The following is a 12,423-nucleotide window of genomic DNA, read 5'->3' as shown; positions in this document are numbered from 1 at the left end:
TTTATAAATTGCCCAGTGAAAACTATTTTGTTATAGTAGCCTGAATGGACTAATGTCAAACACTTTAACTGCATTACTCAGATTCTAACAACACCAGACATAGGCATTATGCTCCCATTTTTAAAAGACTTTATTTATTTGAGGTAAGGTGAGAGAGAGAGAGAGAGAGAGAGAGAGAGGTTTTCCATCTGCTGGCTTACTCCCCAAATGGTCACAACTGCCTGAGCTGGGCCAATCAGGAGCCAGGAGCTTATTCCAGGTCTCCCACATGGGTGCAGGGGCCCCAGCACTTGGGCCATCTTCCACTGCTTTCCCAAGCCATAAGCAGAGAGCTGGGTAGGAAGAGGAGCAGCCAGGACATGGACTGATGCCCATAAGCGATGCTGGCATCACAGGCAGAGGCTTAGCCTACTATGCCACAGTGCCTACCTCTATCTATCTCCTATTTTGTAACCAAAGAATTTAAGCAATTTGTTCAGGGTCACCCTATATCTAAGTAGTTCACCTGGACATCTGTGTAGGTGAGCAGGGGGGGCCTAAGCCCAAATACCCCTGACTTCCAAGCCCAGGCCATCCTATCACACCATTGCTGCCTGTGGAAGATTGTGTGTCCTGGTAACGCTTCCTCAAATTTACCATAGGTGCAAAATGATTTCCCAGTGACCAGAAGTCCTAAGTCATAAGTGTTCTTACTGTGCCCTTCCCTAATGCTCTGTGTTGGGAAACAGTCTCTGCTTGGACTGATCCCTCCTTCTCCTGATTCCCGTGCAGGCCTGTGCTCTCCCTGCTAGATGCCTGTGGAGTTTGTGTCTCACACGTGTGAGTACCGAGGGTTACTCATGTGTTAGTGGTCAGCTGTGCTTGTTTATGGCTTTCTCTGGAAGACAGAGAGTGAAGTTTCTGCAGCATTTGTTTGCCCAGTACTGGGAAGCACAGTGCCAGGGCTCAGAGACAGGCCCTCTGGGAGTATTTATTTAATTGGAAAAATCTGTTGACTATGTTCCATCCACTTTAGAGTCCAAGAAAGAAGAAAACAGATGAGGGAAATGCCAACGGGAGGTAATAGTGTAGAGGTGGGGGGGAGATGAGAATAGAAGGAGAAAGAAAAACAATCTGAAAATGAAGAAGGGAAAGGGCCCACCCAGAGTCAGTGACTTGGCCAGGATGCGGTCCTTCATCTTTGACTCACTTGAAATGGGCCCAGCCATCCTGAGGGGCTCTGACCATGCACAGTGGCCTGGGCTTCCTTGTCTTGTGGAGGCACCAAGGGTGCAGTGGCCCAGGAGCCTCTGTTCTGGCTGGAGCGTCCTTCATAACTCATTCCTCCCACTGCAGTCACCAAGATGGGCAAGGGAAGTGGGCAAGATAAACTCACTTTGGTTTCTGTTTTTAAACTGCTGTTAGCATTGCCTATAGCTGTTGGGCTCAAGGTAATCTTTTGCTAGTTTTTCTATTTTAATTAAATGTCTAATTAAACTCAGTTTGGGCATCATCAACCTGTCTTCTGGTTGTTTCAGTTTCTTTAATTCTTACAAGTTCTAATTCAGTCTTTCTACACCTCCAGTTTGGAAGCATTTTGTGATTTCAATACATTGTGCCATTTATTAAATGAAAGTTTTAATTAAATTCACTTGTCCATGGGTATCATTATGTTCCTTTTTATTTTTGAGGATTTGTTTATTTGAAAGGCAGAATTACAAAGAGGCAGGAGTAGAGAGACAGAGAGAGAGAGAAAGAGGAGAGAGAGAGAGGTCTTCCATCCAATGGTTCACTTCTCAGATGGCCGCAGTGGCTGGAGATACACCGACCCGAAGCCAGGAGCCAGGAGCTTCTTCTGGGTCTCCCATGTGGGTGCAGGGGTCCAAGGACTTGAGCCATTTTCTACTGCTTTCCCATGCCATAACAGAGAGCTGGATCTGAAATGGAGCAGCTGGGACTTGAACTGGCGCCCATATAGGATGCTGGCACTGCAGGCAGCAGCTTTACCTGCTGTACCACAGTGCTGACCCCTCATTATGTTCTTAAAACTGTGTATATGAAATATATGAAATTTGTTCCCTTTGTACAAATAAATACATTTTTTAAAAATGAAAAGGAACCAGTAATTCGGTAGAAGGGGCAGTTCGTACTAAACTTAGAGTTCATTAGCAGCCGTTTGAAGTCCAGCAATTCAAATGCTGCTAAGGGCAGCTCCAAGTGGGATTTTATAGTCAGGTTCATTGCATGCACATACGTGGTGAGCCTAGTTAGCAAAAAAATTGCAGAAGCTCATTCTGTGAGGTTCAGAGTGGGATGTGGTTGATGCACTGCCCACAGTGTTGAGTGGAGCAAGAAAGGGGTTTGCAAGGTACCTGGGGGGCGTTTCTAAGACATGGTAGAAGTGAGTGTAGAGTGGAAAATGACATGAGTGGTGGTCAGAAAAGATAGGCAAGGGCGTTGGAGAATGCATGAAAAAGGCAAGGAGTGAGGGCAAGGGTGAGTGGCAGTGGTTGGAGAAAGAAATGGGGGGTTGCAGATTAGAGCAAGGTGGAAGAGCTCAGGCTACATCAGGCGGTTGTGACAAGAGCCATGGAAGTCTTCTCTCTGTGAAGTGCAGGCATCGAGTGGGTAGGGTTCCTCTTGTCAGGGAAGACATGGTCTCGGGCTGCAGATGACATGTGCACAGATACCAGGGCATGGGTGTGATGGGCTTGCTATAAACTAATCTCAGTGGCCATGAAAGGAGGAAAAGGGTCAGTGCTTGCCCCCACCCCCTGCCCATTCTCAGAAGGAAGTTACTGTTATTTTTTAACCCCAGCTGTGGCGAGTCCCTGATACTTCTTGGTATTGCTCCTCCCACTCCTGCCAGTATAATATATTTACTCAGTCACTATCTATGTAGTCACTGGTGACACAATGTAAAATGAGTCAGCCTGTTCCCTTAGGCTAAGTCACTTTATCCTTGTCAAAGTATTAAAATATTATAAGAAATTGAGTTAGAATTCAATGGATCGCTAATATGAAGGATTTTCAAAAGATCCCTGGAAAATGTGTATTATGTAAAAACTGTATCAATTTCAAAAGTTTTTTTTTTTGCACCAAAATAAATTTGTACTAACTTGTCATAACATACTTGAACAGGATCTAGTTTGAGGCTCTAAGAAGGTTACACATTGGTTTGAAAAGAGCCCTTATCAGAGCAACATGAATTCTGTTGAAATTGAGGCAACAACGACCATCCATCCGCTTTATCATGAAACTTGCGAGGAAGAATGGTGAAGTCACTGGTGCTTTACAGAAAGTTTATGGGGACAGTGCCCCAAAATTAAGCAATTTACAAAAGGATAACTTGTTTGAAGAAGGCATGAGAGATGGAGCAGATGCTGTGGTGCAGCAGGTAAAGCTGCCGCCTGCAACACCGGCATCCCATATGGGCACTGGTTCAGGTCCTGGCTGCTCCACTTCTGATCCAGCTGCTTACTAATGGCCTGAGAAAGCAGTGGAAAATGGCTCAAGTTCTTGGACCCCTGCCACTCTTGTGAGAGACATGGATGGTTCCTTCCCTTCTCTCTGTCCTGTGACTCTGGAGAGAGATGGGGAGGTGGGAGAATTAATAGGTGCCAAGGAAAACTTGTGCTTACTGTTTAAATTGTTGTTGGCCTGTAGTTGATAACTTGTTTTCTTCCTTTGATAGTTGTTGCCTAGTTGCTGTTGAGTAGGGTATGGTTCGTTTTAAACAGGACATGCAGTTACTTTGCCTCTTGGTCCACATTGAAGTTCCCTTTTATTATACACACATATTTTGGAGAGGATGATTACAGAAGAAGAGCTGAAAATAGCTTAGTTCCCAGCGACCAGGCAGAATCACAGATATTCCTGTTTTGACAGTCCCCTGTTGTGCGGTGGCCACTCAGCCTCAGGTCCGGTCCTCCGACTCTTGGACTGGTGACATTTATATACCAGCTGGCCTGTCACATGCTGTGTGTTTTATTTTCATGTTAAACTGAATTAAAGTTAATTTTGTTTTGAGTTTTTTTTGAGAGTTTCACAACACACACTGTGAGATAATTGGTCACACCCTGCACACCCTGGGGTGTTGCATAAGACAATATAATTCTGGTTCCACATTTTCCATTGTCCCCCAGATCTCACTCCTGGTAGCATCCGAAATTGCAGGCAGTGTTCTTGGTGACCGGAGAGTGTGACGGCTGTGGAGGACACTTTTTTCCTTGGCGGGAAGAAGTTGTTCTTAAATCCACCAGAAAAGAAACTGTTCAAGTCAGTTTTTTTTTTTTTCGTTCATTTGTTTCTTTCTTTTTTTTTTTTTTTTTGGTTTTACGAGGCAATGGGAAAGAATAACTTGGGAGTCCATTTCCCTATTTCTTGTTAAATAACCTTATTTAACCTTTTGGTTTTACTCACTGGGAAAACACTGATGATGTTTGTATTGCTGCCTCCTTAGTGACATGAAACAGTTATATCCTGTGTGTCTGTGGCTGGGGACAGTGAGAAGGATGACACCATAGTATCATAGCATAACTGATTCATTCTGCTGGATGGACTTACAAGGTCTGATTAACTTTTCAATTTTAACTGTTTGTCCAGGAATTTTTAAATAAATAAGGAAGAGATGAAGAAGTGAGTAATGAACGTGGGCTCCTTAAAGGCCAACTGAAAACTCAGGTCTCACTTGGGAAAAAAAGATGGGCTGATTGCATTTTTACATTTAGGACATCTGTTCTTTGTGTAGGAACTCATTGTGTATTTGGGACTTGGGGGGAAGTGTTTTTAAATCATTTATATGCTTTCTGCCACTTGGTGAACTCTAATTAGTTTCTTTGGGTTTTGCTCCTGGCTGCTATGTTGGATAAACAGTTTGGTAGAACAAAAGAGGTGGTACTGACTCTGTCTAGCACACTTTGAGCATTTAGTGCTATGTCAGGTGCACTAATCACGTACTGTGTATTTACTCATTTAATTCTGTGAAGGTAGCTACATTATTTCCATTGTATAAAAGAAGAAGTAGAGACATAGGCTAAAGAACTTGGCCAGCGTTGCACAATGAGCAGGTCAGGGTAGGAGTCCAGCCCAGGAGTCTGATTTTCTATGCCAATTCTCAGTTACCTTTGATCGATAAAAAGGATCTGTGTGCTTGCTTCATCTGGGTGATTGGTTAAAAGGCTGGTAATAAATGAGGAGGAAATCAACCAGTAGTCAGGGATGTGCAAATTAAAATTAATGCAATACTAGTTTTCCACCATCTTATTTTTTGCCAGGCAGAATTAGACAGTGAGAGAGAGAGACAGAGAGAGAGAGAGAGAGTTATAGACACAGAGAGGAGTTATAGACAGTGAGAGAGAGACAGAGAGAAAGGTCTTCCTTCCATTGGTTCACTCCCCTAATGGCCGCTATGGGCGCAGGCGCCGATCCAAAGCCAGGAGCCAGGTACTTCCGCCCGGTCTCCCATGCGGGTGCAGGGACCCAAGTACTTGGGCCATCCTCCACTGTCCTCCCAGGGCACAGCAGAGAGCTGGACTGGAAGAGGAGCAACTGGGACTAGTACTCGGCGCCCCAGCCGGGACTAGAACCCGGTGTACTGGTGCCGCAGGCGGAGGATTAGCCTAGTGAGCCACAGCGCCGGCCCCACTATCCTATTGAAAATGTGAACGTGTGTTGGTACCTCCAGTGCTGAAAGGAGTGAGGGGGAACTGCAATTCGTGAGGGTAAAAATTGCTTTAACTTTTGGGGAATGTAACTGGCCTTATTTATTTTTTTATTTCAAATGCAGAGTAACAGAGAAAGAGGGGGATATATATATATATATATATATATATATATGTATGTATGTATATATATATATATATATATTCCATTCTCTGGTTCACTCCACAAATAGCCATAATGGCCATGGCTGGTCCTGGCTGATGCCAGGAGCCCAGAACTCCATCTAGGTCTCTTAGGTGGGTGTCAGGGGCCTGAGTACTTGGACCATGTTCTACTGCTTTCCCAGGCGCATTAACAGGGAGCTGGATGGGAAATGGAGCAGGCAGGACTTGAACTGGTAGTCTGATATGGGATGCCCAGTGTTGCAAGTGGCAGCTTAGCTTGCTATGTCACAATGCCAGCCTCAGCAGTGTTCATTAAAATTTTTAAATAAATATACCCTTTGAACAAGCTAGGAATTTATCTCATAGACATAGATTTACCAGTAGATGAGGATATAGGTATAAGGATGTTAGGATGTTTTTTATGGTGCTATTCTCAATAGAAAAAAAACTGGAAAAAACTTGGAAGTCATAGCATGGTGAGTACATTATGTCAACTCCATAATGATGGAATTTTGGGCAACTAACAAACAATATTGTTTGTTTTCCATCACAGAAGTTGAGCCAATTTAGAAATAAGACCCAGGAGACAGACAGGAACTTTAACATATTTTCTTTATTAATGATAGAGCTGAGGTTACTTGTCTCCTTACCCTAGAGGAGCCTGACTTACCCACTCTATAATGGGTGCTGTTGAGAAACCACCTGCAAACCCCTGGGAGCCGGAGAGTGGGAAGGAGCACAAAGCAGAGAGTGCTGTTGTCTAAGTACAGGATCCTGGAGAGAGAAGTTCCCAAAGACCTGGGCTAGACATGCCACCAGTCGGGTAAGCCATTTTACCTCCCCTGGCAGGAGGAAGTGAGTGGCTTAAGAGATATGGAAGGTGGGAATGTTCCTTCTGTATTTTCTGACCTAGGAATAGAGTGGAGATTATCTGTTCTTTATGAAAATCTAAAAAATGGACAATATTCATCATACTCCCTTACCTGTGCAGCTTTAAAATGTGCAAGTGAGCTCAGTATGAATTGAAAGCTATCTTGGAAAGCTGTCATTGGTTGAGTGAAAAATTAAGTTACAGAGGAATTTTGAAGCCATGGTTATCTTAGGCTAAAGGAGAAATGAGTGTATATGGATATATTTTTGGATGTTTTAAACAAACATAGAAAAACTATTAAGGAATATACTCCAATCTGCTAAGAAGGAAGTTGGTTGGTAGGTGTGAGAGGTTAAGGGTGAGGGCTCTGTGAGCTTTTTCAGTTATTTGTCTCTGTATTGGCTCAACTTGTTTAAATGAGCATTTATTAATTTTGTAATAAAACAAAAATAGATTTTATGGCTCCTTTTTATTGACTTTATGTACTTGTAGCTTTACAAGATGCCTGAAAAAATGGACTTCAAGCTTTTATAATGTGTTTTATTGAGTCTTGGGGATATAGGTTATAGTTAGATCATATTGGATAAGTTTTATGCCTTTTCTATGGACCAATTGGCTTCTCTATTAATTTTTTAAAGGGGGATTTATTTTTTATCTCAAAGGCAGAGTTATAGAGAGAGAGCAATCATTTCCATCCAAGGGTTCACTTCCCAAATGGGCACAACCAAAGTCCAGAGCCCAGAACTCCATCTGGGACTCTTACATGGGTTTAGGGACCCAAAGACCTCAGCTGTCTTCCACTGCTTTCCCAAACACATTAGCAGAGAGCTGGATTGGTAGTGGGGCAGCCAGGACTTGAACCAGTGGCTATATGGGATGCCAGCATTACAGGCAGCAGTTTAATCTGCTGTACCACACTGGGCCATGCCTACTCATTTTTTAAAATAAAGATTTATTTATTTATTTGAAAGAGTTACACAGAGAGAGGGGGAGAGGCAGAGAGAGAGAGAGGTCTTCCACCTGCTGGTTCACTCCCCAGTTGGCTGCAGCGGCCAGAGCTGGGCTGATCCAAAACCAGGAGAAAAGAGCTTCTTCCAGGTCTCCCACGCAGGTACAGGTTCCCAAGGACTTGGACCATCTTCCACTGAGAGCTGGATTGAAAGTGGAGCAGCCAGGACTTCAACCAGCCACCCATATGGGATGCCAGCACTGAAAGCAGCGGCTTTTACCCACTTTGCCACAGTACCGGCCCCTGCCTATTTCTTTCTTTTCTTTCTTTCTTTTTCTTTTTTTTTTTTTTTTTTTTTTTTGACAGGCAGAGTGGACAGTGAGAGAGAGAGACAGAGAGAAAGGTCTTCCTTCACCGTTGGTTCACCCTCCAATGGCCGCCATGGCAGGCATGCTGCGGCTGGTGCACCGCGCTGATCTGAAGCCAGGAACCAGGTGCTTATCCTGGTCTCCCATGGGGTGCAGGGCCCAAGCACTTGGGCCATCCTCCACTGCATTCCCTGGCCACAGCAGAGAGCTGGCCTGGAAGAGGGGCAACCGGGACAGAATCCGGTGCCCCAACCGGGACTAGAACCCAGTGTGCCGGCACTGTAGGTGGAGGATTAGCCTATTGAGCTGCACCCTATTTCATTTTTAAACCTTCTGCAAGGTTCTGTGTACTAAACCTTTCTTGTAGCTCACTGCTGTTCATGAGGCAGGGTATGGCATGGCGAGGGAGTGTTGGAAATCCAAGTGCATGGATAATTTGTAAGCCAAGTGTCAATAAAGATGTCTCAGTTCATGTTGGACATATAGTGTTGAATCCATTAACAAAGTGGAAGCCCATCTACCTGTAAGGTCAAGAGATTCAGGCCACAGTGACCATTTCCCTCTGTAGCCCAGTTTCCTTACCTGCAAAATGAGGGGCTTGAACCAGATGACTTCTAATACTCTAAGATTCTCTTGTCTATTTTGTGCCTAATTAAGGTTTTTAATTACTCTGACACATAGTCACCAAACTGTCTTTTCTCTCTTCATTAGTAGTATGATGAATTGAAACTGTGAAGCTGTTTGGAGTAGGTCTTCAGCCTAGCAGTGAAGATGCCGTCATTGTACCTTGGAGTACCTGGGTTTGATTCCCAGCTCTGGCTCCTGATGCCAGCTTCGCACCAATGCAGACCTTGGGAGACAGCAGGGATGGCTCAAGAAATTGGTTTCTGCCTCTTATGTGGGAAACTTGAATTGAGTTCCAGACTCCTGTTTCTGGCCCCAACACAACCACAGCTGTTTTGGGCATTTGAGGGAGTGGACCAGTAGATGGAAGAGCTTTTCCTGTTCCTCTGCTTCTCAAAAAGTCCAGGCTGGTGGCTGTCAGCCCTGGCTGTGTATTAGAGTCAGCCAGAGGGCCAGCGCCGCGGCTCACTAGGTTAATCCTCTGCCTTGTGGCGCCAGCACACTGGGTTCTAGTCCCGGTCGGGGTGCCGGATTCTGTCCCGGTTGCCCCTCTTCCAGGCCAGCTCTCTGCTGTGGCCAGGGAGTGCAGTGGAGGATGGCCCAAGTCCTTGGGCCCTGCACCCCATGGGAGACCAGGATAAGCACCTGGTTCCTGGCTTCAGATCAGCGCAGTGCGCCGGCCGCAGCATGCCGGCCGTGGCGGCCATTGGAGGGTGAACCAACGGCAGAGGAAGACCTTTCTCTCTGCCTCTCTCTCTCTCACTGTCCACTCTGCCTGTCAAAAAATTAAAAAAAAAAAAAAAAAGAAAAGAAAAAAAAATAGAGTCAGCCAGAGAACTTAAAAAAAAAAAAATGCCTGGGCCCCATGCCCCTGATTGTGATCCAGTGTGGGGCCCTAGAACCTTGTAACATAGCATTTACCCTTTTTAAATTTTTTTATTGTTTTAAACAGTTCTCTAGTTGATTCCAGTGTTCAGTGTTGAGCTCTGTTGTCTTAGCATTCATGCTGAGTAGCTAACTTCACCGTTTGTCGCTTGCTTGTGGAGCTTTATAGTTAATGAAGTTCTTTGACATTTCATTGAGTGCCCACTGCAGTCTTGTGGAGTAGGTGTTGTTATTATCCCTTATAACCTTGCAAGGTGGTGTTCCTTTTCAGTGTGGAAACAGGAGAGAAGGAGGTGTCAGGCCCAGCTGGGGGGTTGTGGGTCACTGCTCTACTTCCATGTGATGTACATACATATCTCACACAGTAGATACATTCCATTGTAAACACTTGTATGCATATATGTGATATAACCATATATAAGTATGCATTATATTTTAAATACATGTATACATTATACTTGTGTGCATGCATCATGTATACATATCATGCACCTGTAGCTGTTGGTGATGGTCTCCATTTGTGTTTAAAACCCAACAATAGGGTGGGTGTTTGGTAAAGTGATTTTTTTTTTTTTGACAGGCAGAGTGGACAGTGAGAGAGAGAGACAGAGAGAAAGGTCTTCCTTTGCCGTTGGTTCACCCTCCAATGGCTGCCGCGGCCGGCGCGCTGCGGCCGGCGCACTGCGCTGATCTGATGGCAGGAGCCAGGAGCCAGGTGCTTCTCCTGGTCTCCCATGGGGTGCAGGGCCCAAGCACTTGGGCCATCCTCCACTGCACTCCCTGGCCACAGCAGAGAGCTGGCCTGGAAGAGGGGCAACCGGGACAGAACCGGCGCCCCGACCGGGACTAGAACCCAGTGTGCCGGTGCCGCTAGGTGGAGGATTAGCCTAGTGAGCCGCGGCGCCGGCTGGTAAAGTGATTAAAATGGGACACCTGCATTCCATATCGGATTGCCTGGGTTCTAGTCCTAGCTGCTCTTTCAAGCCCAGCTTCCTGCTCCCATGAACCCTGGGAGGCAGCAGGTGATAGCTCACATACTTGGGTCCTTGCTACCCAGGTGAGAGACCTGGATTGAGTACTGAGTTCCTGGCTTCAGCCTGTCCAGTTCCCAGCTGTTGTGGGCATTTGGGGAATGAAGCAGTGAATGGAAGATCTTTCTCTGCTTCTCCCTCTGTCTGACTCTCTCTTCTCTGCTTTTCAAATAAATAAAAATTAAAACCTGACATGCCCAGGCCATGGTCAGGACATGCCCAGGAGGATAAAGCTGCCCACAGACACTCAATGATCTTCCCCCTCAGCCATGTGTGTTCTCACTCCCCGTGGAGCCCCAGGGTTCTTCACTCAGGCCTTTATTTCTAGATGGGCCCCGCTGGTCTTCTGCCCCACATCCAGGCCTGGTGGAGGATCGCAGGGATTCAGGCTGGGCTGTGTCACTTGCTCTCACTGGGGTCTGGAGATTGGGATGCTGGCATCACATGAGGAGCTGAGTTAATATGGACCTGGTATGTGGCTCTGCAGTGGCGCTCAGGAATGATACTCCCTGAGTTTCAATTCCAGTGTTTCCATGGACTATGTGTGATTCGGGAGTCAATTTTATAACCGCCCTGTGATGTAATTTCATTATCTATAGTGATGATACCTCAAAGAGCCTCAGAGTTGTGAAAATGTAGGAGTTACGCAGGAAGGAGGACTTGAACCGATTTCCAGTGTGTAGTCAGTGGCATAAATGTGAGCTATTACTCTTATTATTACTAACTTTTTAAACTGGCTAGCAGTAGAATTGAACCTCCTAGGGAAATGTTGTTTTCTGGGGAGGTGAATGCCAACATGTCTACTGACAGGGTCTAAGGTTTCCAAAGTGATCCTGAATGCTCTCCAGTCTCCCCAGTGTGCTGGGCCAAGGGTTATACGGATTTGGTTCTGGGGAGGGAGACAAGCTGGAGGCAGACATATTTCAAGATTTCCCTGGCCATGGCCAAAAGAGGAAGTGTACTCATTTCTTCCCCCTTCTATCCCTTGAGTCAGTTTTTATAGGGCTTCCATTCTGAATGGGAGCTCATCCATGTGGCATGATATTGCAGAACAAGGGAAGCCAGAAGTCTTCCTGTTCAATTTAAACCTAACCAAGTGTGCATGTCAGGATTTGTTCTCTGAGAAGCAGGAGGGACTGCCTCATTCCAGAGAGCCTGGATGTCTTACCCTGCAGTGGAGGGAAGGAGGCTTGGTATGTGAGAATACAGACTCCAGTGAGAGAGACTTTCTGCAAGCCTCAAAGGCCAGTTGTTGGAAGGACTGACTGTCAGCCCTTGCAGCGTAATTCAAGTCTCCCCTGTGCACGGCTGATCCAGAGAGGCACTCACCTGGGGTGACTGTGCACTTGGCATTTGACTGTGCTTAGAGTAGGGAGTTTGGGGTACTTGGTGTCTCAGTTTCCAAGGTAGTGGGTTGAGGGCTGTTGAGAAGATTAAATGGCAGAGTAGATGTGAGACATTAAGAAGAGCAATCGGTGTTTGAAGGACCTCTGGCACATACTACGTGCTCAGTAGATACTGATTATTGGTACTTTTAGACTTGTGTGTTTGAAACAAAGGCCAGAGGCTAATGACCTTTCTCACCGTGCACAAACCCTGAGTAGGCCAACAAGGTTATGATGGACATGGGGGCAGCAGTCGCGGGTGATTTGTAGTTGTAGTGGGGGAGGTACCTCCAGGAGGGCATTGCTGCTTTGTGTCGAGGCCCACATCATTCCACACAGCCTTTGGTTTCCATCTTCCGTGCTTTCCACCTGTAGAGAATGGAAATGAAATCTTTATTCTGTGTGTCGGAGTGAAAGATTTTTACTGGACAGTGTGTTACGGGCTGAAGTTGCATCGCCAAGACCTGAGAGGGGGGCTGTATTTGGAGAGTATTTGAAGAGAT

The 12,423-nt window shown here is 45.7% G+C and overlaps 1 protein-coding gene across 7 annotated transcripts in view; it reads left to right on the top strand.

Moving 5' to 3' along the window:
* MBOAT1 (membrane bound O-acyltransferase domain containing 1) overlaps positions 1 to 12,423 on the top strand; it is a 273,642-nt gene that overhangs the window by 33,790 nt on the left and 227,429 nt on the right. Inside the window, exon 2 of one of the 7 annotated variants that reach the window (XM_051854991.2) lies at positions 6,463 to 6,630. The exons of the other annotated variants lie outside the window; for them this stretch is intronic. The gene's annotated coding sequence lies outside the window, so the exon portion shown is untranslated. The remainder of the gene's footprint in view (positions 1 to 6,462; positions 6,631 to 12,423) is intronic. 7 annotated transcript variants of the gene reach the window in all.

This window comes from Oryctolagus cuniculus, chromosome 5 (genome assembly GCF_964237555.1).
Source record: "Oryctolagus cuniculus chromosome 5, mOryCun1.1, whole genome shotgun sequence".
In the NCBI taxonomy this organism is placed as follows: domain Eukaryota; kingdom Metazoa; phylum Chordata; class Mammalia; order Lagomorpha; family Leporidae; genus Oryctolagus; species Oryctolagus cuniculus.
The sequence above is the reverse complement of the archived record's forward strand: the minus strand, read 5'-3'. Positions and strand labels throughout refer to the sequence as shown.